Consider the following 25,945-nt stretch of genomic DNA (forward strand, 5'->3'; position numbering starts at 1 on the left):
ATGAAGTTCCTTAAGACCTCCGGGGAACACCTGCAAGACCGCCTGCTCTTCCCAGGGCAGGGGAAGGACAAGAACTCGGGACCTATTGTGCCCAAGGTGTGGGAGCGGCTGAACGTGGTGAAGCCGGGCCGGTGAGGCTGGGGGAGACCAACCACTGGGTGCTAAGCCAGCCACCCTCCGAGGGGACTTTCGTGTTCACGTTGGCAGGAGCATCTTTCAGGGCAGCGATTCGGTCAAGAGCGCCAAGAAAGAATTAAGCGGAGCAATTGGTGGACTGCCAGCCTTGCGCTGTGACTGGATCCGCGAGGAAGAGGTGGACAAAGCAGGTCCCATGCCCCTGGGCCCGTTGGCACTGCCAGTCCTGTGCGCCGCTCGTATTCCGGGTTGGAAGCAGTAGGATTGACGTCCTGCCTCCTCCCAAAACACACGGACCTACAAAATAAAGCCTTTGGATAATGGAAGGGGAAAAGGTCATGTGCGTCGCATCGGTTTCCGATGTTTTGTTCACGCTTCCATGCAACATTTTCTCCACTTTTTGCGTCGAAATCGAAATGCGCTGATGTCGGGCACTGGTGCGGTCGAGTCCCGGGGTTCTACCGTACTGGGTTTACTGAGTCAGCATCAACTCACTGGCTGCGGGTACCCTGGATGGGAGTAGTTCCTTCCTGCGCGCTGGCATCTTGCTGCTCACTTGGCTACCAGCAGCCAGGACACAGACCCTTGGGCCCTGTCCAGACAGCCCTCCCGGGTGGGAAGTGCTGGGGACACATGCTGGACTACCTTTGGGAAGCGTTACTCCTAACAACTGGCTTCAGTGCCATGGTGTTGACACTGCCTTGTGGTCACCCCGCCTGTTAGAGCTGGACTCCCCAGGGGGTCAAAGGCCGGTTTGGGGGAAGATTGCCAGACCTTTCTTTTGAGGTGTTCTGGAAGGATGAGAACCTCTCCGTTAGCAGTTCACGGAAGGACTGGAGCAAATGACTACAGAGCTTGCTCTTCCGAATGCAGAGGTAGTACAAAAACACAAAGAATATGGGTCTTTCTCCAACTTTTTCATGTAGAAACTTCAGCGTTTTGCTAAGACAATGCTTTCCGAAGCCAGTAAGTTCCAAAGAAGTTGTGTTGTGAGCTGCAATGGTTGTGTATGTCTGGACAGAAAAACCCAAATAAAGATGGTCAAAAGGGTGAAGTGATAAGGTAATGGGTTAATTTGACTGGAAGGGCTTCCACCTGACCAGGTGTGAGGATAAAATCAAGGCTCTCTTTCCCACACTGGTCTACTGGCTTTGGTCCTCATCCGTCACTTTTATTCATCACTTTCTTAACTCCTGCTGACAACTCACGGATCACCACACATGATCAGCTCTTACATGCTTTGGCAAGGCGCTTGATGTCACCACTTTGACTGCGAGTAGCATCGACCCAGAAACATTTTTCATTTCTTCTTAAGACATTTCTTAGTCATTTTATATGCTTCCTTTGACTAAATCATCGCATCACTGACTAGAGCATAGCACAAGAGAAAGAAGCATGGGGATAATTCGGTTTTGTGGAAACAAAGTACACGCTCCATGTGGGCGTTGACTTAAAAATAGGCCAGAAAGAGTCTAACTTGCCAGACGATCACCTGATATGCTCAGAGGAGCCCTGGTGGTGTAGTGGTTACGAGCGGGGCTGCTAGCCACAGGGTCAGTGGTTTGAAACCACCAGCAGCTCCTCAGAGGAAAGATAGGGCTTTCCACCCTCATAAAAAGTTACAGTCCTGGAAACCCACAGGGGCAGTTAATTCTACCTTGTCCTACAGGGTCGCTGTGCTTTGGAACCAGCTCGATGACAGTGAGTTCTATTTTTGACAGCTCCAGGAGTACTACTTAGCACGACGACTATATTTCTGAGTCCCAAATTGGCCTGTGACTAAGAAAAAATATTGAAAATTAGGATTCTTTCTGCAAATCCTGCTGAGCAGGCTACTGGTTGTTCTAAAATGTCAAAATGACTCTAGAAAAGTCCACAAGTGGCAGGTATATATTGAAATCAAATGAAACTCTTCATTTTGGGGGTCATAGCCTTAATCTTTTCTGAAGATTCAAAATACATGGCTTACACTTTCAAAGCATTCTAATGGAATGGTAATCTACAGAGTGTGGGGTCCTTATTATCCAAAGTTGGTCAGTTTTCACAGATCAAGAAACCAAGTCAGTGTCAGCCCCACAGATGTTCCTCGGGCTGCATTCTCCCGGATCCCGGTCCCCACTGTCCTGCTTTTGTACAGCATCCTTTAATCTTGGCTGGTTTGGTACTCTGATGTAGTCTCATCGAGTATCCTGTTGAATCTGACATCCTTTCTCCTTCATCCAAATGATAATGGGTTGTTATTGTTCACCCACTCTAAATATTATACAGAATTCTGCTCTGTGGATGATTCACACTTTGTTTCTTCTATGTTGATGGGCATTTAAGCAAATTCTGGTTTGAATATTATAATTTGTGCTCTTAAATATTCTAGTGAATCTTTTGGGTGGACCGATGAGTGTACTTTTAAGTATCTAAGCGTAAAATTGTGAGTGAGGTATGCAGTGTTCTGCTTCAGTAGATGCTGCCAAGCAAAGTGGTGATTCTGAGTCACAAGCCAGTGTGGGTGAGATCCCAATTTCCCACACCTTCTTCAAGTGGTACTTTCTGAACTGTAAAAATTTGAAGCTTCCGGCCGCATGGTGATGCCGCATTTTGGTTTTGATTTTCATACAGCTTACATCGAAACCACGGAGCCCTGGCGGCAGGGTGGTTGAATGTTGGGGCTGTGATCCACAAGTCGCTCTTTGGGAAAAAGCACTTTCTACTCCCTGAAAAAGTTCCAGCTTCGGAAACCCACAGGGACAGTTCTACCCTGTCCTGTTGGCTGTTATGAGTTGGCATCAACTCAGTGGCAGTGAGGTTTTTTGTTTTGTTTTGTTTACAGTGAAACCAAGAACAGCAGGTCATTTTAAGTTGGTCATAGCTTTCTGTGCTGTGCTTGAGTGGGGGTAAAACGAGGCATGACATGAGAGGCATAACCTGTTTATGTGCTGAACAGCATTCTACTCCATGAGGTTGTCTCTAAAATATCCATGTTGGTTTGGCTCCTTTAAGGGTTGGCTAGCACTGTGGGCCTCTTACCTGGGTTAAAGGATGAGACAGACTGTAGAAGTTACATAAGAAATCACTGAGCGTGTTTAATCTGCTGAACTCCTCTCCATTACATCTCACCAGATACTGGATCTTGAAAATAATGGATCACATGCTTTTATGGAAGACTGTTTGTGACGGAAATGCTTCCAGGAGCCAGGAAGCCATGAGAAAGCGAAGAGGATTCAAATGCATGTAGAAAGTCTTACATGAGCATGTGGCCTCATCAGCAGGCCAGGATGACCAGAAAGCCTCTCACTGTGGAGGTCAAAGAATAATCCAAGTTACTGTTCTAGAAGTCTAGAGAGTAAATAAGACTAGAGTTTCTCCCTCCTCCCCCTGCCCCCACCCCCTATTGGCCCAGGCCAGAGTAGACAGGTGCAGCCTCTTCTGTATACAGAGAAAATAGCCTGATAGTCCTAGACAACAAATGTTCATCAACTTCAAATTATACCTCAAATGCTGCTGGTGTCTGGACCAGTGATGGATGAGCCAGGTCTTTCCAGGTCTAATGCTGAGTAATGCAAATTAGATTCTCCTGAGTTAGGCCTAGTGCAGCTGGAGGGCACAAGATAGTTGCCAGGGACATGTCTCCCTGCCAAATTCTTGCCAGCGTTGTTAATAGTATTGTTCTCTGTATGTGTGCGAGCACTCTTAGCTTTATTAATGATAATACTATGCTTTTGCCCTCTCTCTCACCCTTTAATTTTTGAATAGGGAATAGCCTAGGTTTCATCCCCAACTGTTCAGAAAGCAAAACCTAAATTGAAAAGCATGCATGCAGCCCTTTCTCCCAACAAGCCAATGGGACCTGCTCGTACCAATCACTGCAGTGTCATTTCACGGAGGTTTGCTTCCTTTGGGGCCAAGTGAAGAAGGGAGGTAAATGCCTGGTTGTTCATCAAGAGAGGCAAGACGCTCTTATTTCTACATGTCCCAGGACTTGTGCTGCTGAAGGAGCCTTGGTAGCGCAGTGGGTTATGTGCTGAGCAGCCAACTGCAAGGTCGGTGGTTGGAAGCCACCAGCCAGCCTCTGTGGGAAACGGACGGGACTTGCTATTTCTGCTAATGAGTCCTTCAGAATCATCTCGATGGCCGTGAATTTAGTATTTTGGTGGATGGTTGGCATTATCTCCGTTCATCCCTGGTCCCTGTTCCTGAAACATCTTGCGACTCTTCAGTGGGGGTTGTGCAGAAGAACAATGGCCACTGCGGCATCCCAGTTGCTAGTTTTGAGTGAGAATATGTGGTCTTCTCTCCTTGACACTATGAACAGAAAGAAAGAAAAGGAAGAACTGAGCTGCTCTTAATGACAAAGTCAATTTGTGAGCCAGGTAAGTAAAGCCTGTGTTAAAAATATATGATAGATTTTAATAACCACAATAGCTTATTTTTTTTAAGTACCCCCACCACACACCTCAAAAGCTCTTTTTAACCACATCGGTTCAGTCTGATTAAAGTCTTTTGAACAAAATAAGAAAATTACTGGCAAAGGGCATCTTAAACCATGTGATTGCCAATATATAACTCCTTTATTTCCCTCGAATCTTGTACCACATACTTTACTTAGGTTTCCGCTACAGTGTTAGGAGGATATTACCTTGTCAAACAAAGAAACCAAACAAACAACATTCCCAGCAATCTAATGTCTGTCATAAACTACTCAAGCCAATATCTGTCATAGACAACTTCCAGGAAGGGGTCTTCTAGTGGTATTAATACCGTCAACTTCTACAGTGCAGCTCTTAGTTATCCCTAAGTCTTCAGGGTGGACCCTGAAGGAGGACCAGCAGGCCCCAGTGAGGCTCTTAACCACTAGAGGGCACTATTGGCCATACACTTGGGAGTGCTTCCTTGCCCGTGGAGAACTGCGTAGCCTGAGAGTAGACCTCTTTACCTGCAGTCACATAATTTTTGTTCATCACCAAATGGAAGGTGCTTGAATACTAGGATCAGTGCTGTGCAGGCACTTGGATAAAGCCTCATTCTCACCTGTGGGGTGTACATACTCATAAAGAACAGAAGGTAATCTCACATCTCTTGTGAAAGAAACATGAGCCTGATTCCACATTGTGTTTCAATGCCTAGTGATAGGTTATAGGCCACCTGAGTCTTGATAGCAGCAAACAGAGGTATAAATTCTCGCTGCAAGGGCCTCATAGTCATATGGAATCCATTCGGAAGTCTGTTGGCTATGAGTACTAGAGGTGGACTATCTGTTTGTCTTTGATCCTGGGATCACCCAACTTAAAGATATTTTATTCTTTTTGTTTTAAAACAAATAGCTCAATGATTTTTTTCTCCTAGTGAAGGTAGAGCATCTTATCTTTCATAGACCCATAATTTGTTCTCTGTGTACTAGTGACAAGATTAGAGAACATCCTTACATTGCTTTCCAGGATGAAGCATTGTTTTTAAATTTCAATGGAATATCAATTAACTACCCTTTACATAAGTGGAATGAGCACTGAAGTCACTCAGGATAAATACGTAATTATGGTACTTTATGAACCTTGTCCATTGGCATAAAAAGGTATGTTAGGAATATCGGTTATAATGCTTATTAAGCACCTTCTGAATACTTTGAAAAATCTCACCGAGTGCCACTTCTTATTTTTTTTTAATACTGAGCAGAACTATCTAGGTCTAGTAATGTGAGGTCCGGGAATCCAACTATTTTAAGATGAAGACATTTGGTGTGTATTTTTCTTCGACATCAAAGATAAAAAGATGTAACACTATTAAAACTGACAGCTTTTCAGTCACCATTGATTAAATTAAACTCAGTTTTGAGAATGGGAAATGCAAAAACTAGATGAGAGCTAATGAAAAAAAGTCTCAATTACCGACATTACAGTTGTGACATGTGGACAAAAGCCAGATTAGGCAGATGCTACCATCAATTCATTGTTGTCATGTCTGCAATGTGGCAACCGGCTCCGGAGACCGAAGATCTTCGGGAAGCAGTGTGTCCTGGGATGCCGCTTTTGTTTACTCCACAAATGGTCATCAGTCATAATGATGTAGTGATGTCGGTCGTCTGCATCGGGAACTGCCACAGCACAGGTCACGGGAGGCCACAGCGTTGCACATGGTACGCCTTCTTTAAAAATCTCAACTATTAACTGCCTGTCTTCAAATTTCCTGGATTTTCCCGAAAGGGAAATAAACTCCCTGCCCCCCAAATCTACAAGCATTTGAACATGTCTGAAAACTTATTTATGACATACCTTGGGTAGCTCAAGAGACTAGAATTCCATCAAGCGAAGAGATAAGCGTGAATTACATGACTTCTTTATTTAATTACAAAATACGAAAGTGCATTAGCAGAATGGCCTGCTGGCCTGGGGAGAGGATGCCGGCCTGCCATGTGGTGGGCCTGCAGTTTGCGCGCCTGCTCTAGTTAGCCAAGCTGGCAGAGGCCTGGAGAACAGTCCTCGTGCACATGATCAACCTCAACAAGGAATTGCCTAATGATGATGAACTCCGACCACTTCATTGTCTTTGCATTTGGGAAAGGGAAGAATGACATTCCCTCAAAATATGGCTTTATCTGGGCTACTTTATCAACATTTTGTTTACATGAATTAGAATCAAATCCCTCAAGAGGGGTGGGGAAAGTATGAAATGAAAAGATAAACCTGTAATCTAGTTCGGGTTCTGCATCCAGCTGTGTGATGGGGGCCAAGTCACTTTCGATTGCTTTGCATGCCTGGCTTCCTCTGTAATTGTAATAGCTACCTTGACCTGGCCATAGGAAGTTTGTATGGATCAAGTGAGATTATGTATGCGAACGACACCATGTAAATGGTAAAGCACAGGGCCTTATTCTAGCATCCAGGGCTGGGTTCAGACCCCGCCCGGGGAGGACTGGCAGACTTGGGTCTGAATGTTTGGACGGACACATGTATTTCCCTGTAAAGTTTACCTTTGCTTCTCAAAAGGAATTTTGAAACACACACACACACACACACACACACAGAGAGAGGTTTGAAAGAAAATCACCTTTGTAAAACGTGAAATATATACCTGTTGTTTTATTTTCACTATTGCTCTATTAAATTGTTTCATTTGACTTATTTTTTAAGTATTGCTATTTTGGAGTTTTATGGCAATTTTTAATGAGCACTCTTTGAATTTACTTCCCAATCATCCCTCTCTTGCTCAGGGAGGAGACAAATCAATGGTTATGATGGGAGATGATCACGCTTCTCAGATTGAAGAATGATTTAATGTCATTTGGACAGCCTCCACGGGAAGGAGGGGAGACGTGCCTAAGAGCGGGGTCTACCTTTTCCAAAAGATTTTCCTGGGGAGCAAGGGCAAGATGTCCCTGTTAACTGGATTTGGGTCAGACTTTCTTCCACCCTAACTGATGCAAATTGTTTAAATGATATGTTTCAATGTTGAAAAGTTTCAGATAATACAAATTAACAAAGAATGAAAATCCTTCATGACCCAAGATTAACTCAAGGGTTAGGGTGGGGGTGGAGTGGGGGTTGGGGTGTTTAACTGCCTTCGAGTCAGTGGTGACGCCTGGACACTCATGTCTCACAGGGGACAGCTGCTTCGTCGGGTTTTCTTGGCTGTCACCCTAAGGAGAGCACATTGGCAGGCCTTTGCTTCCATGGCGCTGCTCTATGGGCACCGCTGCATCACACCATGTGTGACATGGGAGCGATGTTGAAATGTAAAACAGCATGTAACTTTCTAAAATGAAGCGGTCATTTTGGATAGATTTGTTCAGCTGTTATTTTATGAAGTGATGACTCGCTGAGCCTCAGCTAGAGCCTGAGATGGTGCAAGTGAACTGAACGGGTTCCCCCTTGGTGTTCAGAGAGGCCACAATCGTGGCGATGGTGGGAATTGACCCTCACTCATGATGATTCCCTTTACCACACGGTGGAACAGCTCTGTAAGGTGTTCTTGGCTGTAATCTTTATGGAAGCAGTTCACCAGGCCTTCCTTCCACAGGACCACTAGTCCACTTTGAACCACCACCTGTTAGGCTAGCTGTTGATCACGCACCAATTACACTGTCCCAGCTCCTTAACAATCAGAAGGGACATGAGAACACCAAGCAAGTAGTGACCACCCAAGAATGCTGTGGGAATTCACAGGAGCTGCGCCTGAATAAGGGGAGGAAATGCATGCTGAGATGTAGAGCAGGTGTGAACTGGCTAAGCTACTGATGGCCGGGGGCTCGTGTTTTATTATAGTACATGATATAAGCCATAGGACTTCAACCTGAGCTTACATATGTGCAATTAATGATCTCTTCAGTTGATGTTAAAGAAAATGAAAATAAGTCTACGAGAGCCAAAATACTTGAATATATCCCACCAAAATTGCAAGAACATCTCAGAAGCAGATTTAATGCATTAAAATTAACGACAGAAAACCTGAGCTGTGGGATGACGTCAAGGACATCATACATGAAGAAAGCAAAAAGTCAAAGACTCTGAAACTTGCTCTTAATCATAGAGTAGCTAAGGTGCACGGAAGAAACAAAATCAAAGCTGAATAGAAAATTTCAAAGGGAAGTTCGAGAAGACAAAGTCAAATATTATAACGAGATGTGCAAAGACCTAGAGTTAGAAAACCAGAAGCGAAGGAGACAGTCAGCATATTTTCAACTGAAAGAACTCAAGAAAAAAATCCAAGCCTCAAGTTACAATCTTGAAAGATTCCATGGGCAAAATATTGAATGATACAGGAAGCATCAAGAGAAGATGGACAGATACGCAGTCACTACATCAAAAAGAACTTGTGGACATACAGCTATTTCAAGAGGCAGGATACGTGCAAGGACCTGTTCAAGCACAATTAAAAACAAGGATCCAGGGATTGATGGAAACCAATTGAAATGTCTCAACTGGCTGATGAAGCACTGGAAGCCCTCACTTGTCTATGACAGGAAATTCAGAAGACAACTATTTGGCTAACTGACTGAAAGATCCATATCTAGACACATCACAAAGACAGGTTACCCAACATGCACAAATTATAGAACAATATCATTGATAACACATGCAAGTGAGATTTGCTGAAGATCATCCAACAGTGGGCGCAGCGGTACATTGAAGGGCTCAGGTGGGATTCAGAAGAGGCCATGCAACAAGGGATAGCATCGCTGGCCTCCAGTGGACCTGGGCTGAAAGCAGGGAGAAGCCCAGACAGATGTGAACTTGTGTTTCATTGACTATGCCAATGATTTGACTGTTATGGATAGTCTTGAGAAGAATGGGAATTCTGAAACAATCGTGCTCATGCAGAACCTGTACATGGGTTAAGAGGCAGTTGTACGACTAGAACAAGGGCATACTGCATGGTTTAAAATCAGGAAAGATGTGCATCGTGATTATATCCTCTTACCATACGTATTCAATCTGTATGCTGAGCAAATCCACAGAAAATCTGGTTTATATGAAGAAGAACATTACTTCAGGATTGAAGGAAGTGTTATTAACAACCTGTGATATGCGAAGGACACAAATTTGCTTGCTGAAAGTGAGGATTTGAAGCACTTGCTGATGAAGATCAAGGATTACAGCCGTCTGTATGTTTTACAACTCAGTGTAGAAACAAAAAATCCTTATGTCTGATCCAGCAGGTACTATCAGGATAAATGGAGAAAAGATGGGAATTGGCAAGGATTTCTTCTTCTTTGGCTCCATGGAAGCAGCAGTCAAGATCCAAGGACAATTACCTTAGATAAACCTGCAGCACAAGACCTTTTTAATGTGTTGAAAAGCAAGGATGTTTCTTTGAGGACTAATGTGCACCTAACCCAAGCCAGGGTGTTTCACTTGCCTCATGTGCACGTGAATGTTGTGCATTCAATAAGGAAGACTGCTGGAAAGTTGATGCGTTTGAATTGTGGTGTTGATAAAGGACAGTGAAGGCACCATGGGATGCCACAGGAACGAACAGACCTGTCTTGAAGGAAGCATGTCAGCCTCATTAGAGGCAAGCTTGGCAAGCCTTCTTCTGAATTATGTAGGGCATAGGCGGGACCCATCCCTGGAGAAGGACTTGCTTGGTCAAGGAGAGGGGCAATGAAAGAAGAGGAAGGTCTTTGACAATATGGATGCACACAGTGGCTGCAACAAGGGGCTCAAACATAAGTGCAATTGTGAGGATGGCTCGGGATGAGATGCTTGAAGTATTTTGATTGAGAAGTAAGTCAAACGTCGATGACCTGGACATCGTCTGTCATTTCAAATTCTGCAAATTGGCCCCGTTTTATTTGGAGACTTTACAATACTCGGGGCTGAGAAACTCAGAGAAAGTGATGAGTGTAGGGTACAAAGATGGGGCGCAGGCAGCAGAATAAGACTGGGGGATGATTTGTGAAGGCTTCCTTGGGTGCGCAAGGAAGGAAGGACCTTTCTGGAGTAAGTCTGATGTGATTGGTAAATGAATGGAAGCAGGGCATTCATTACTAAAGAGACCAACATTAGCCAATCATGCTACAAGGTGGTGACAAGATGTAGTGACTGATAGGACCTGTACAAAACCAAACACACTGCCATCGAGTCAATTCCAACTCCGAGCAAGCCTACCAGACAGAAGAACTGCTCCTGTTGGCTCCCAAGGCTGTTCATTTGTCCCGGAGCAGACTGCCTCGTAGCTCTCCTGCTGAGTTGCTGGTAGATTTGAAACACCGACCTTGTGGTTAACTGTCCACTGCTTACCAACGGTGTCCCCAGAGCTCCTGCCTGGGAGGATGAGGGTCAAAAAGAGAAGAATCAAAGATAAGGCCCCACACAATTAGGCAACTGGTGATTTCCAAATAGGGAATCTGGAAAGAGGATGGCCTAAAAGATTTGGGTGGGGTCGGGGGTGGGGGAAGGTAATGCATTTGGTTTTAGGCTTGTGGATGTTTGTGTTGGCTTAAATTAAACCATTTTGAGAGAGAGAGAAAAAGAGCATCAAGGGGAAATGGAGAACACAGGACATTCAGTAATGGGAAGACATTGTGCTTCTATATTTTGATACTGTCTAATGAAATGACATCCAACAATAAAACTAATTCAGATTGGCTGGAATATGATGACTCTCACAGGTATAAAATACTGGCGCCCGGAATGTAATGATAAGTGACAATTATTAGGGAGAGGGCACTGTTGAAAGGTGTGACCATTAGAAAGACAAGCCTCTCTTGAGCGATATTATTAATGAGCGAAAAGAATAATTTAGCAGATGATACATAAGAAAGATTAAAGGAATAGCACAAATGGATGAGGATAAATTATATTTGGAAGATGAATATATGCATGGGTAATAAATTAAAATGCACATGCACAAATATAATGGCTAGGGAACAGGTCTGGCTATTTGCTTTCAAAAGTCTGCCCATGAAAACCTGATAGACCACAAAGGTCTGATCCCTTGGGCATGGGTGGCTGAGCCAGGGGCCAAGGTGACAGTACTTACCAACAAGAAAAAAACAAAAAACCAACCCACCCAAAACCCAAACAACACCAAAACCTTTGCTGAAAAGCTGCAAGGGTAAAAGAGGTATGGAGCGTCTATAGGCATTGAATTAACTTTATTTTGTTACAAGCTATAACCAAACCAAGGCGAACACATTACAATGAGCGATTTCTCCAAATTCATCCTGGAAGAAGGAGAGCCAGAATGATTCTGGCGTGAAGATGGCAAGCTACATCTTCTTTACTTGGCATCTGCGATCAGGAGGGACCAATACGTGGAGAAGGACAAGATGCTTTCTAGGAAGAGGGAGCCCCTCAATGAGGGGGTTGACATGGTGTCCACAGCCGCGGGTTCTGACATAGCCCGGCTGAGCAGGGACGTATTGCTGCCCTTGGCGTCGGGAAGAGCTGGAACGTACTTGACGGCCCCTAACAACAGCAACGTTTTCTAGAACAGTAATACGTCTTTCTGCCTCGGGGTCCTTGGGAGCGTTACAGGGCGATGCAGCATGTTGATAATAAACAATGACCAGATCGCACCATAGCAGCTAGACTAACTAGCGGTTTCCAAGTCTTTGAAAACTTGCCCCAAAGCTGTCATTGTATATCATCACTGTGCTACTCTGAAATGAAAATAAAATACCATTGACTGAATATTAGGAATGACAGCTTTTCCTCCTCTTCTAGCATTTTAGGCAGCTGTGTGCATCCACTGGAAGATTATCAAAGCGGTCCACTATTAGCTATACATAAATATATACATGAGGAATTATTCATACAAGTACTTTAAAAAAATCTGTTTCATTTAATATGAATCTCAGAGTAGAAGCTAAAAAGACAGCTTTTCCTCATCTTTGCTCCATCTTTCTTTTTATGCTTATCTTTTTTTCTGATTACAAAGTAATATTTATTATAAAAATGATAGAATAAACAAAGGCAAAAATAAAGTTATTTAAATTACTCATCATGTCACTAAGGACCACCCAGAATAAGCTTTCTAGAGTTTCTTCTCCCAATTGATGTATTTTCTATGTTCACACAAACAAAATTAAATTGGGAACGCCATTTCAAATATTGCCTTGTAGGCTTTTTTTCTTTTCATAATAAATGATGAAGAATTCTCATGCTTTCAAATGCTTCTGGTTGCATGCTTGTAATGGCTACATTGTGTTTCATCACATGCTGTGTCATATTTGATTTAATCGCATTTGCTTTGATTATGAGTTGCTTATAACTTGTAGCTGTTATAAGTCACAGTGACAAACATGCTTGCACATAAACGTTTATTCACCTAATTTATTACAATCTAAAGGGTATCATATAATTCCTAGGAGCTGAACTGCTGGATCAAAGAGCATTAATGCTTTCTATAGCATTTAATATGCATTCCCAATATCCCTTCCATAAAAATGTACCAGTGCATAAAATGCCTATTTGCTTCCACCATTGCCTGGATGACTTCAAAGTAAGGATATCTTTATACACAAATGCCTTAATGACAATGTTTTATGTTTGTTTAGTATTTACCTTTTTCAAAATATTTTAAAATGTTCTCCTAATAAGCATCTAGGGCAAAGTATATCATCTATCACAGCTAATCACCTCAGGCTAGGTAGTGTTTATACATGAAAGAACAATATTTCAATAAAGGCAATGTCTCTCCTCGCAAACAGTCTGTGCATCTGTGCAGTGAGAGAGTTGCAAATGTGAACTAAGAGCAAGGCCCAGGAACAGCACGCTCCAGCAGAGAAAGCAAAGGTCTGGTTTACCAATCAGGCCGACCACTCCAACCAGGAGCACACACCAGGCAAAAGACCGAGGGATGCAGAGCTACGTAACCCAGGCAGTTCAGCAGAAATCAGAATCAACAGGAGTTGGGGGTATAGAAAGCAAAAAGCAAATGGTGGTCAAGAACTGGCTCTTTCTGAACCAGATCCTAGAATCCTGGAGTTGGAACATGCACACTTGGGTCCTTATTTAGCAATTTACCTTGTTCAGTGACCAAAGGTTTCTTTAAGCCTAACCTTCCCAATGTATAAACTGGGCAGCATCGCCAGGACCATCATAAAAACCCCAAGTAATGACTCATCTCGATGTAGCACTGATGTAGCACCGATGAAGAATACAGCTTTCCTCCAGTTCCTAAATGCTTCCTCCCCACCAACTATCATGATCCGAATTCTACCTTGCAAGTCTGGATAGAGCAGAGGATGTACACTGGTGCAGAAAGGAGCTGGAGGCATAGGGAATCAAGGGCAGATGCTATCTTCAGGACCAGGGGTAGAGGGAGAGTGGTTGGAAAGAGGGAACCGATTACAAGGATCTACATGTGACCTCCCTGGGGGACAGACAACAGAAAAGGGGGTGAAGGGAGACGTCAGACAGGGCATGATATGACAAACTAATATTTTATAAATTATCAAGGGCTCATGAGGGAGGGGGGAGCAGGGAGAGAGGGGAGAAAAAAGAGGACCTGATGCAAAGGGCTTAAATGGAGAGCAAATGCTTTGAAAATGATGAGGGCAAAGAATGTACAGATGTGCTTTGCACAATTGATGTATGTATGGATTGTGATAAGAGTTGTATGAGTCCCTAATACATTTTTTAAAAAGAAAACAAACCCCAAGTACTTGTGGCTTCACAAAGTTCGTGGGAAAATTCCATGATCTTTTCAGTCCATTTTCCTTGAACATTCAGCAGCCCCCTCATTGCTGCGAGGGTTAAATGAGAAAATGCTTTTGACAGTCCTTCCAAATTTTCAATCACCAATGAAAGCTTCCTACTACATAATTGAAGGGAAGTACCGTGAAGTGATGAGTCATTAGGGGAAAAAAATCTGGGATGTGAGAGAGACATCAGGAGAGAGACAGGATAATAAATGCTTCAGAAAATGAAGGAGTCCTCACGTGACTTTCTTTATTTCCTTTTTAAAACACCATTTATAAAACACCTAGTCCAGGATGGCGACAAGTCCACTTTATAAAAACTGGGAAAAGAAGTAGCACAAAGAAATAAAACCACCTTCATATTCCCCACCCAGTATGCACAGTGTCCCATGTGGGGCCCAGATGCCAATCCTGTCGTTTAGGATCACTGTGGCCTTGGGCAAATTCGATCCTCTCCTGATCCTCATCACTGTGAGGAAAGGAACAACAGTGCTAAAGAAATGGGGGACATTTATTGCCTGCTGTCGAAAGCCACTTCTATAAGCAACACTTTAGGTCATTTAATGTGTAGATCCTTCTAGGACATTTTCTCTAGGAAGAAGCACATTTTATCTCTGAGGAGGCTCATCAAGGCCAGGTCACTCACCCCAAATTATACAACTATTAGGATGGGTAGTAAGTAAAGTAGAAGTGTGATCGATTATTTGCCAGTGATAATTACTGACAACTGAGGCACATGGAAAGGGCGCTGCATGGACATATGTGATGGCCCTTCGTGTCTGCGGGGAGGAAGCATTTGGGGGATGTGTGCAGAGAGGAGAATTTAGGAAATGTTGTCTGTAAGTGCAGTCTTTCCTGATGATGCACAGTCTGGTTGCATACACAATGTATGTGTCAGAGAGGACCTTTCCTAGACCCATGGTAAAGCTATCTCGTCGACAAAGCAGAGTTTCCAGGTCTGAGCTGTTCCAGAATCTTCCACAAAGTTTGTCTGGGAGCCATTCTCAAGGGATCAGAAATGGAGCATGACATGAGGGTTGTTGATCTTTCAGAGCACAGTATAACATTTCAGGTGATTAGGGCAGAGACTGGCCAACATTTTTCTGTACGGGGGTAGGGGCATGTTCAGGACAAAAGCAAACCTCGCTAGCAGGTGAATTCCAACTCCTAGCAAGCCTGTGGAATGGGATTTCATTGGCTGGACCTCATTATGGAAGCAGACTGCCACAGCTTCCGCTCTGGGAGGGGCTCCTGATGGGTTCAAACCACTGACTTTTCTGTTAAAAACTGGTTTGGTTTAACCACGGTGCTAGCAGGTCCTTCTAGACAACAGGTGTGAATAGAATTTCACTCCGCTCTCCTTTTCTTCCAAGGAAACTTTTCTGTCCCCTGTCCCGAACCAACTCTTTGTAAAAGCCCCTCTTTCTCCCCGTGTTTCTTATGGATAGTTTCCTATGTGTTCGGTCATGTAGATGATGCCAGCCCTGCGTTCTACAACAGACGATACCAGAGACACTTTCTTATGCTCAGACAGCTTCAACGACTTCTATGTGATTTGAGGGCCATTGAACCGCCATGCTAAATGTGGCATCTGACGCCTTCACTGGGGTTAAGACTGGGGACGCAGCTAGCAGCTAGCAGTCTGTCCAGATCTGCCACAGATCTTTCGTTCTTCACTTTCCTCCAGCCCCTGTGTGAAAGAAGCCACTGGATTGCTGGGGGGTGGGGGGGGGGCGTTGAATGAGACCTAGCCTAACTATGAAATCATAGAACTGGACATTGAGACATAATTTCTAGCTCTTGAATTATATGCTCAACAGGCAACTCAGAACCTAGGTAAGGTTCCTCATGTGTGTATGTCTGTTATTTGTCTGTCGGGGTTGGGGTAGAATGAAGCCTGGGAACATGGGCTCTGGCCCCTCTGGACTATGTGACTCTCGGGCTGATAGACATTGAACAGGGCTCATGACTTGATTTTCCCAGTTCTCAATAATAATAATACACTGAATAAACATTTTCCCTCAAGGCTTTTTATCCATACATTTAATTAATTTATTTTGCTTAGCAGATGGAAAAAATAAAGTAGTAATAAGGGATCCTCCTTTGGATTATCTGGAAACAACTGGCTGTTTTATTTTTGAGACTCTGTGTGCTCCTCATGATACAGATTTTAGTTGGTACCTGTGTAGTTTTATTGTGTTGAAACAAAACCATTCTCATTTCACATGTCATTAAAATATGTCAAGATTTTATGGTGTTTGAAAACAATCCCATGACTTCAGGTACTTCCTACCTGAGCAGATTTGAGAACCAGTGGGCATTTGTCCCTGTCGAGGGACTTTATACGGCTGCATTTACTTCCAGAGAAATTGTTCTCCATTCATATGAAATTAAAGATATCAGCATTTCATGATATGTCGCAAAGAACATCCTGGACTTCCAGGTGCTTGCCATCTGAACAAGCTGAAGGAGGATGAGCTATTTTGATTGCTTCTCCCAATCGTTTCTGAAATCACCCTTTCTGACATTCTTCATAAACGGTCGCTTCTGTTCGCCTTCCCAGACGTTGTTTTTAAACCAAACTTCAGTTCGGTCACTGCTTTCATGGTCTTTTCTCTGCATGCCGCAGGCAGGACACTGGTTTGCCATGAGCATGGGGAGCCCGGGCTCGGGGAGGGACTGCTCAGCGCCCGAGCCTCAGGGCAGCTCAGACCCTCTACATGCAGTCTGGGAGTGAGGCCTGGCTGTTGGGTTGAAAATGCTTGTTGGAAGTTGTAAACTGCCGTAGGATTGATTCTCTTAGGATCTAAAGGGAGTAGGAGACCATAGCAGCGAAGGTCATTGTGTGTCCTTGGGCCCCCCTCTAGGCTTACCTTCACCATATGAACCTTGACAGGGCCTCGATCCTACTTTGAAGGGCTAGTTTTGTACCTTATCAAAAATTAGAATGGTAGTTCTCAGCGTCTCCTTGCTGGTGTGGTGCTGGGTTAGAGTGGGCGATGTGAAATGTGGTTAATCTTAGGGCAGAAGGGAGGACCAGGCTATGAGGCTTAGAAGGTTCCTGCAAGGAAGCCGGAGACGCACCTGGCTGCTGGCCTGTTTGGCCTCTTGGGTCTCAGTTTGAACTCTCTCCCCTAGATCCCATCCAGGGCCCTTCCTGACTGCTGGCTCTATTCAATCCAGACAAACACAGAGGTTGGATCTTTCATAGATTCCACAATGCTAACCCTGACATAAGGAGGTCCGGTGGCTCCAGTGGGTTAAGTTCAGGGTTCCTAATGAAACATTTGGCAATTCGAAGCCACTAGCATCTCCCAGGAAGAAAGCTGGGATGTAAAGGTGTGCGGTCTCCAGAACCCTAAGGAGCAGTTCTACTCTGTCCTGCAGGCTTCCGATGAGTCAGACTCCACTCAATGGCATTGGGTTATAATCCTCAGTTCCAGAGCACTCCCAGGGGTCCTGCTTCCCTGTTGGAACGCTAATGAACCCACTCGCTTTGCGTCTTCCTCTTTGCCGTTCCAGGTGCACTGAGGGAGCCTGAGCAGTCAAGGCGTTTGACTTCACCATGGGGCAGACTGCAGAGTTCAAGGAGGCTTTCCAGCTGTTTGACCGAACAGGTGACAACAAGATGTTGTCCAGCTGGTGTGGGGACAGGATGAGGGCCCTGGACCCGAACCCCACCAATGCCGAGGTGCGCAAGGTCCTGGGGAACCCCAAGAGTTCATGTGAGGGTGCTGGATTTTGAGCCCTTCCTGCCCATGCTGCAGACTGTGGCCAAGCACAAGGACCAGGGCACCTGGGAGGCCTATATTCAAGTTGAAGACCTTTGAGTGTCTGATGAGGAAGGGTGACTCCATCATGAGAACTAAAATCCAGCATGTCCTTGTCACCTTGGGTGAGAAGATGACAGAGGAAGAAGTAGAGATGCTGGTGGCAGTCCCGGGGACAGCCATGGGTGTATCAGCTAGGAAGAGCTCGTCCGGATGGGCATAGTGGCTGAGGACAGCCCTTCGCAAGTAACCAGAGCCCTGTGCCTTTCCCGAGTGCGACTGACTGCATGTAGTCCCAAAGGCCTCCTCACTCTCACAGCACCTCTCCCATCTTGTCTTTCTTGCATAATGCTTGCCAGCAGCGATCACCAGGTCGACTTGCTCTCTGTGCTTCGTCCTCCACCCTCCAAAAAAAAGTTAGTCTTGGAAATTCCCAGGCATAGTTATAGCCTGTCCTGTAGGGTCACTATGAGTCAGCGTCTACTTGGTGGCAGTGAGTCTGGGAATCACTGTTCTGAAAATATGCCAGGGTTGTAACTCTACACCCAGAAATTCCAGACCCAGGGCCGGGAGCTTCTTTACTTTCAGCTCGAGACTAGAGATTCTGTGTTACTCTAACACCTGACCTGGGTTGCACTGCACCCCACCCCTCACCCCCTGCTTTTGTGCCAGAAGCATATGTTTTCCCAACTTCAGTCATCCGTGTATCTACATAGTTTAAATATTATGCTATGATTATACTTGATCATTTTACTTAAGCATATTTACTGTATGTCATCACATCTCTGGCATCATCAATAGAAAATACACCATTATTTTTGTATCACTAAGAAAGAAAAAGTCTCAAATCAATTATGGCCCAACACCTTCTTAGAATTTTTATTTTTAAGTTACTGAAAGTGCTTCTCAGCCTTTCTTTCAGTCTTTCAGTTTCCTGAGTATTTGCTACCCAACTTAAAGAGGAGACTCTCTTGGGTCAGCTTCTCTCGCTGACAAGTATGCGAAGGGGTCTCTCCCGCAGAGACCCCTAGAGTGGGCTGGGGAGGACGGGTGGGATCTTAGAAGTGTTTGGGGCATGAGGGTAGGCAGAAGCAGCAAAGGTATTTTTAAGGATGACACGTATGATTTTAGAGAGACGAAAATGTAGGAAGAAATATGTAACTCAGACACAGTACTTCATTACAAGACATTATGTTGTCATCAAACTAGAAAGTCAATCTAACTTTCCAGAAAGAGAAATATGAAACACTACCATAAAGTCTATGATATAAAACTCTAGCTAGAAACTGACGGTGGAGGGCTTGCCAGCTGACCTACCCTCGATGCCAGTGTTGTAGTGATTATTGTTGGGTGTCATCAAGCAGCCCAGGAGCACAGCACAAAGGACACACTGCCCAGTCCGGCGCCAGCCTCACAACTGTTCCCATAGGCGAGCCCATTGCAGCAGCCACTGCATCGATCCATCTAGCTGGTCAAGGGCCTTCCTCTTTGTCACCGCCCCTCTCCTTTACCAAGCACGATGTCCTTCTCCAGGGACTGGTCTCTTCTCACAACACGTCCCAAGTAGGTGAGACAAGATCTCACCGTCTTTGCCTCTCAGGAGCGTTCTGCCTGTGAATCTTCCAGGACAGAGCTGTGTGTTCTTCTGGCCATCCAGGGTACTTTCCATATTCTTTGCCAGCACTGTAATTCAGATGCATGGAGTCGTCTTTGGCCTTCCTTAGTCAGTGTCAGATAGCTGTTCAAGCACACCAGCACTGTCCTGCGATGTGTCCCTTGAGCCAGAAGGAATAGAGGAGGGAGTTGAGACCGCGTTACGACTCCATCTGGGAAGTGTGTGAAATGATGTCAGATGCTACCGGAAGTTTACAGCTTCCAGTTTGGGAAACCCAACATCTGCCAACAAGACTGCTGATGGAACAGGGAAGGCCAAACAAAAGGTGTGGTTGGTACAAGCAAGCTGGGATGAATGACTTCACTGAGCTAAGGCGGAATTGGGGGGGAAAAATGAGTAAATCTGAATTGACAGAGCAATCTCCTTACTGAAGCACTATTGTTAGTTTTCTGTGGCTTCATAAAAAATTACGATCGATTTAGTGATTAAAACACACCCATTTATAAACTCCATTGTTCCATAATCCAGAAGTCGGAAATGAGTCAGCAGGGTTCTCTGCTGGTCTCCCAGGTGACTTCTGGGCTGGGCTCATCTCTGATGCTCTGGGGAAGAATTGGCTTAGATTCAATTCTTGGTCTTCCCAGAACTTCATTCTTCACTGTTTGTTCTGCTCGCCGTCAGCTGAAGGGTTGCCTTCCACTCTGAGAGTCCTCTCTCTGTTCCCCGCACATGACTCCCTTCATCTGCAATGCTGGCAGCGGCACATGAATCCTTCATGGGCTAGGAGTTTCTCAGATGTCTCCTTCTGCCATCCATTAGAAGAAGCATTCTCTTTGAAAGGATTTGTGTGATTGGAACAGGGTTGCCTGGATAATTTCCCTATGTTGCATCTGCAACCCTCTACACAACAGTATCTGGGTTCATGTGAGATGCCAAGCCCAGGGCTGGGAATCTTGGTGGGTCACCCTGAGAAGGTTGCCTGTCACAACAGCCCTCAGAGGTCACACTTGAACTCAGAGGGTTGTAACGGTGTACCCGACAGCTTTCATTAGTCAAGCTGGATCACAATAAAAGTGGATCTTACTATGAATGACAGCGACAGCCCAATATCCATTGGCAGAGCCTCATGTGGACTAAGCCTCCGGTGACTATCTTCTGACCATGGGCCAGGGATGTCAGTAGCCTTCCTGTCCAAGCACAGGGGACAGCGGACTCATGCAGATGGAGGGAGGTGACAATGTAACACTTTCTCATCTGCTCTCCCTTTTGACCCGTTTTAAATTTGTTCTAGCTTTTATTATTTTCTTCTTTCTTCTATTTATTGTCCAGGGTTACTTTTCATGTTTCATTCTATTAAAATAGACTCAAGGGATAAAATGACTTTATTTGTTTACAAGCTAAGGATTCCTTCCCCTCAGCTGGCCTTTCATTGTGCTTTTGGATGGGGCGGAGCGGCTGTTTTCTTTAGACTGAGATTTTTCTGTGTTTTATTTTGTTAATGTGGTTGGGGTATTTCGGGGGGTATGTTTTTCTTTGTAGACATCCAGGATAGGTAAATCTATAGAGACAATAACGGGATTAGTCTTTTCTTAGGGCGATGGCAGGAGCTGCGATGGTGTAGTGGGGCACTGCTGGGCTGCTGACTGTGAGGTTAGGAGTTTGAAGACGGGGCTTTCTACACCGCAAAGCGTTACAGTCTCAGAAACCCACAGGGGCAGTTTTCCCTTGTAGGGGTTGCTGTGAGTAAGACTGGACCCGATGGCAATGTTGTTGTTGTTTTTAAGTTATGACACTGATGGTGTTGATGATTGTACTCTGCTGGATATGTTGTACAACTATTGAATTGTATGATTTGTAAGATATGCTAATGGAACTGTTAAAATAAAAAAGGAGGTATCGGATTACCTTTGTGGGATAGACGAAGAAACCAGACGGCACATTGTTACGACCCAGCAGCTCATCTAAAGGTCTGTGTATGGAACCACTAAGCCACTGAGTGGAAGAAAGATGGGGAAAATGCTTTCATGGGGATTATAGCCTGAAACCTATGGGACAGTTCTGCGCGGACCTGTAGGGTCACTTTGTGTTCAAATGAACCCGATGGCAGTGGTTTGATAGGTTCCTGTTGGACTGCTAACCAGAAAGTCAGTGGTTCAAACCCATAAGCATAGGAAAGATGAGCTTTTCTACTCCGGGAAAGATGTGAAAACTGGGAAACCAAAGGAGCAATTCTACTCTGTCCTGCAGGGTCAGTTCCAGACCTCATGGCAGTGGGCAAGGGATGGGTTGGAGTCAACTTGGCGGCAGTGAGTGGAGTTTGGTTTGGTTGGGTTTAGGGTACAATAGTAAGGCTCTAGATGAATTCCCAACCACGATACATGTGCAGGCACGAACCTATTTAATTTTTATAGATACATTCCAAAACAAAAAAACAAACTCACTGCCATCGAGTCGATGCCAACTGGCAGCAATACATAAATGAATTTCTTTTAGAAATAACACTTTCAATAGCATAGTATCTAAGGTATAATGTCAAAACCTATCCCTTTTGTAATCCAGTTAATTCTCTCGCCCTTTTGAAAGTGGTTTCTGAGCTGAACATATTTTTAAGCATGTGAACTCCATTCACACTTCAAAGCTAGAATCGATGGCCAACTCCCACTTGACCGCGCAGAGCCCCGGCCCTGCAGGAACACCAGAAGTTCAAAGGTACAACATGGTTCTGAAGCCAAGATACACTAACTCCATCCTCCTGAAAGGAGCCCGTGGTGTCCCCACTGAGACGATGGAGTTCAGGCAGCTGTGGTGATGGTACCTCCCGCCCTGCCCTGAGAGGCTTCTCAGCCGGCTCCCCAGAGCTGGGAATTTACCACAAACACCGCCTGGGGGCCGGCGTGAGCAGCTGAGAAACTGCAGAAGCAAGCTGCTTCCAAGTGACTCCCAGATACCATCAGAATGCAAGAAAATAATTAAAATCCTAATTAAGTAGTTTCTCATCTGGCTCATTTGAAGGCGCTCCAAAACGGTCAGATTGAAGGCAGGCTAAACAGCTGAAGTGTCGGATGGGCTCGTTAGCTCCAGCTCTTGTCAGAGGTCGGCTCTCCGCAAGGAACGTGGGGAGAGAGAGAGCGGCTGCATCTGCAGAATTCAAACCTGAAACAATTCGGGGAGCTGCCTGTGGTTTCCGAGGAAAACCTCTATCCTCATTTTTTAAATAAGTACACAGACTCATTCCTCATTGTGCTTAGCGTATGATGGCAGGAAGAATCGCTTTGGGATTCCTACATGATACGGGGAATAAGGTCAAAATGATGTGGGACAGTCCTGAGAATACAATGTAAATTCATAATTGGTTAAAGAACTTGTGGTATGTTTGACTTATCCTACCTTGGATAAGTTATAAAGGAAATACATAAGTTTCCTTTCGATTTAGGAATGAAATCTAATCATTTATATTTTGGGAGCTGATTACCTCTTGGCTCCCACTTGTAGTTTTACTTTTTTAAAAATATGGGTTCCACCAAATGTCATAGTAATTTCCAAAGGTCTAACACATGTAAGTGTGCGTATGTTATGCATGTGTACACACACGCACACAAATACGCAAGTGTGTGCGCACACAGACTTCCACAAGTTCATGGAGAATGGAATTAAATGATAACGACATTTTTATGCCTGTGTGTCTACTTAGCATAGACACACATACCAAAACCAACCCCCTGCCATCAAGTTGATTCTGACGCGTCAACCCTACATAGATAGACTTCTGAGACTACAAATCTTTAGGGTACATAGCCTCATAATTCCTCCTCAAAGTGGCTCGGAGGTTTGAACTGCTGACCTTGTGGTTAGTAGCCCACATCTAACTCGCAGGGCATACATATATGGATTCATATATGGCATACATTTTTGGAATATTTTTGATACATATATGGGATATTTTTCTAAATCTCAGAAATATATCATAAAATGTATCTACCAAGACTAAGTCTACTAAGCCATCAGCTGTGTGTGTGAATGTGTGTGAAGTATGTGTACAGTGCAATTAGTAGTTACTTACCATTTTATTTTGAAATGATCCCTGTGAAGTGCTCCTAATGCTGCTGCCAGGCCTTGCTTCAGAGACTCGTGCCACGTCCTTGCTCTGTCTCCCTTTGGCTATCCTTCCACCTTCCCCAAGCCTTTTGGATGGAGAAGAGTGCATTATTTGCAGGTGACGTAGTAACTGATTTTATTTCCTTTTATTTTTGAATCATAGACGTGCCATAGGTTAGTCTGGGTAACGAAACAAATCCAGAGACACTCACATGTGTGTAAGAAAACACCCTAGCCCAGTCAGATCAAGTCCATAAGTCCGGTATTAGCTCATATGTCAAGTAACAATTTATAAAGTCCTCTTCAGACTCATAAAACACATGCAATGATGCTGAATGCAGGACTATCACAGGCTAGTGGGTGGGAAGTCTTGTGGATCCAGTGGTAGTGGAAGCATCTCAGCACTGGCAGGGGCCTCCACGTGACTTCTCTAGCTCTGAGGCTCTGGCTGCCATCAGCCTGCCTCCATGTGGCTTGTCAACAAGCGTATCTTACAGGGACTGAGCATGTGTCCCACCTCCAGTGAGCTATTTATCTCCTTAGTGCTTCCAAATGAGCTCATCAAGCTGTGCCCTGATTGACAGGCTAAACTCCACCCCTTCACTCATAAGTTTTAAATTGACAGCAGATTATGTAATTACCACATGTCACTGACAAACTGTAATACTGAGCATGTCCCTTAATCTCTCTTGCCTGTCTCCTTAGCTGGAAAATGGGGACACTAATGACCGACTCTCTGGCACCTACCAGCTACAGTAGCAACCCCTTTAGGGTTACTGTGAAGATGAAATGAAGCAAATAGTAAGCACTCACTGGAACCCTGTTCTTTAAGAACCCCCCAGCTTCCTTAGCTTTGTCATGTCCTTACTCTCCACATCAACTGGCACTTGGATCTCTGAGGACAACTCCCATGGAAGCAACATAACTCTTTCAAGTCTAGTCTATGTGATTTGAGGTGGGATCAACAGCCACAGGCTGTCTCCACCAATCTCATGCGCTTTCATGAGGTGCAAAAACTCCCCCACTTTTGTAGCTTCTACCAACATAGGCTCTTTCTACCTTTCTCCCACGAATGTTTCCTAATTTACAGACACTGATATCTGGGTCCCGGGTGTCCTTTTTCTCCATACCCCACTGCCACCCGGGCTAATGTGGGAGTTACGAAGAAAAGCCACCCAGACAGCTCCATAGTGATTGTCCTCTTTATTCCGATGGGACTTCACCTTGTCCATACTCCACCCAGACGTGGAATATTTGAAAGGTCTTGTACTTGGATATCACACACGTCGACCACAATCGTGTTCAGTTAGAAGTGCAAAAAGAACACGTCCCGCATCTTGACTGAATTAAGTTCTTCATAAGAAGGTTTGGGTCATCTATTGGCCCATTTGCCTTCCCCATGTCGATTCCTGCTCATCGTGACTCGTAGGACAGGGTGGAGCCACCCGTGTGGGTGTCCGAGACTGTAACTCAATGGGCGTAGGAAGTTTCGTCTTTCCCCCGAAGAGCGGCTGGTGCTTTCAAACTGCTGACTTTGTGGTTAGCAGCCCAATGCACAACTGCGCACCAAGGCTCCCTTAAATTACAAATTTAATCGGAGGTTAAAATCTTGGGTTCCTGATTTTATTTATTGATAACTCTTCCAGAGGTGTGCTGGTGGCACAGCTGTTAGAGCAGTAAGTTGCTAACCAGAAGGCTGGTGGCATTCACCACCAGCGGCTGTGAGGGAGAAAGATACAACATCTCAGCCCGGCAAACATAGGGAGCAGTTCTTCTCTGCCCTATGGGGTCACGATGAAGCTGAATCTACTACTAATAACTGGCTATCTCTTCCAAACCTACAGGAGTAATTGGATACCTTTTCCAATTCCTCTAAAAGAAGGGACAAAAAGTTGTGACACATGGTCAATAGTTAGTTATATAGACTCTTAGGTCACATGTTCATAGGCAGCATTTTCTGAAAAGCAGGACTATATTTTATGGAATTAGTTTGATTTTCTTGTTCCCTCTAGCTGGAAGCTAGTGAGAATGCTAGGAGCAATGTATTAAAAGGTCTGGGACAGAGTATAATCTTGGAGTCTATTAGAATAGATGATTTTAGAATAAAGGAAAGGAAGCTTCTATAAATTATAAATCTATTACACCAGAGTCATTTTTGTTTTCAGAACCTGAGTTGTGCGATTCTTCACATTACCT

At 44.6% G+C, this 25,945-nt stretch overlaps 1 protein-coding gene and 1 pseudogene across 2 annotated transcripts in view; both read left to right on the forward strand.

Annotated features, from left to right (window-relative positions):
- On the forward strand, positions 1 to 24,508 carry LOC142460167 (myosin light polypeptide 6-like; annotated as a pseudogene).
- Positions 1 to 25,945, forward strand: part of CNTLN (centlein) — a 294,237-nt gene that overhangs the window by 50,177 nt on the left and 218,115 nt on the right. The window lies entirely within an intron of this gene.

The sequence above is a fragment of the Tenrec ecaudatus genome, chromosome 10, assembly GCF_050624435.1.
Source record: "Tenrec ecaudatus isolate mTenEca1 chromosome 10, mTenEca1.hap1, whole genome shotgun sequence".
Lineage (NCBI taxonomy): Eukaryota > Metazoa > Chordata > Mammalia > Afrosoricida > Tenrecidae > Tenrec > Tenrec ecaudatus.